Source organism: Pongo pygmaeus, chromosome 8, assembly GCF_028885625.2.
Source record: "Pongo pygmaeus isolate AG05252 chromosome 8, NHGRI_mPonPyg2-v2.0_pri, whole genome shotgun sequence".
Taxonomy (NCBI): domain Eukaryota; kingdom Metazoa; phylum Chordata; class Mammalia; order Primates; family Hominidae; genus Pongo; species Pongo pygmaeus.
In genome coordinates, this window is record NC_072381.2 from 4,597,907 (window position 1) to 4,599,333 (window position 1,427).

The 1,427-nt window shown below is 45.4% G+C and overlaps 1 non-coding gene across 1 annotated transcript; it reads left to right on the top strand.

Moving 5' to 3' along the window:
* The first annotated feature begins 791 nt into the window (after positions 1-791).
* Positions 792-897, top strand: LOC129006969 (U6 spliceosomal RNA). Its single transcript, XR_008492155.1, has one exon. It is a non-coding gene; the product is annotated as a U6 spliceosomal RNA (small nuclear RNA).
* The last annotated feature ends 530 nt before the right edge of the window (positions 898-1,427 follow it).

The following is a 1,427-nucleotide window of genomic DNA, read 5'->3' on the forward strand; positions in this document are numbered from 1 at the left end:
GGAGAGAATAGACAGGAAGAAATATACAGGAAGATATAAAGAGACAGAGAAATGGAGAGAGACAGATACAGAGAGAGATAGCAAGAGAGAATAGAAAGGGAGAAATGGAGAGAGAGGAATAGAGAGACAGAAAAATAGAGAGAGAGCAACAGATAGGGAGAGAAAAGCAAAATAGAGCAGCAGTGCAGTAACACAGTATAAATTCCTAAAACGGTGTGTAGCCATACATTTATTTGGTCATCACTATGTACTGGTTTTTGGACATTTGTCTGTTGCTTCCCTTTGTACTGAGTGGCTTGCTGTGGACATAGTCTCTATCTGGTTCTTGGGCTAGTGGTACTCTCTCTCAGGGAAATTTAGTGGCTCCACCCCTCGGCTCTATGTGTGTCTAGGGACTTCGGGCCTGGAAGTTGGAGACCTTCCTTCGTTTCACAAAATCTGCACCATATCAAGTTTCTCCTGTCACTAGAAGCAGAAAACAGCTCTTCCTTTTTCTGCGTCCGTGGGCGGTAACTGGCTGCCCTTTCAGTTCCCGTGTCCCGTCTAGGACGTCCTAATTTTGAACAGAACAAACAGCACTTGCAACACACAACCCATCAGGAAATCCTGTTGTCTCTGCCTTTGGAAGATCCAGAACCTCATGGATTGTTACTATTTCCCAGCTACTCACCATTGCAGCTGGAAACACCGTCCTCTGTCACTGGATTCGCACACGCACCCTCCGGCTCCCCTGCTCCACAGCCTGGCTCCTTCCGCAGCAGTGAGAGGGTCGCCGCACAAGCCAACCTCAGGTGCTCACTTCAGCAGCACATCTGCTAAAACTGGAACATACAGAGAAGAGGAACCTGGCCCTTGCGGAAGCATGACATGGAAATTCATGGGACATTCCATATTTTTATCAATATACCAAAAGCCACTGAATTGTAGGCATTGAAAATAATACATTTTATGGCATATGAATTATATCTCAATTCAGCTACTGTAAACTAAGTAAACAAAAGCAAACCATGCTCATCCTCCGCTCAAAGCCCCTCAATGGTTGTTTATTCCATTCAGAGTAAAATCTATGTTGTTAAAAAAGCCAAAAAGCTTCCTGTGATCTAACATCCCCCATCCCCATCATTTACAATCTGATTCTTTATCTGGTTATTTTTCCCCTCACTTCAGGCAGATGCCAATTTGCACTGTTCCAGGAATGTGCCAGGTACCTCGCCCCCTAGCTGTCCCTTGTTAAGAACCCCTGCAAAGACAGGGTGGACTCGCGGCCCCAAAATTTGGTTCAATGTTGAGAGCAATGATGCCACACACACACACACACACACACACACACCAAGACGTGTAACAAGGTGTATTTACATAATGGCAGAACAGGGCGAACCTCTTAAGCAGATCTCAAACGGTGTGAAAGAGCAAGGAAAGGTGCATAG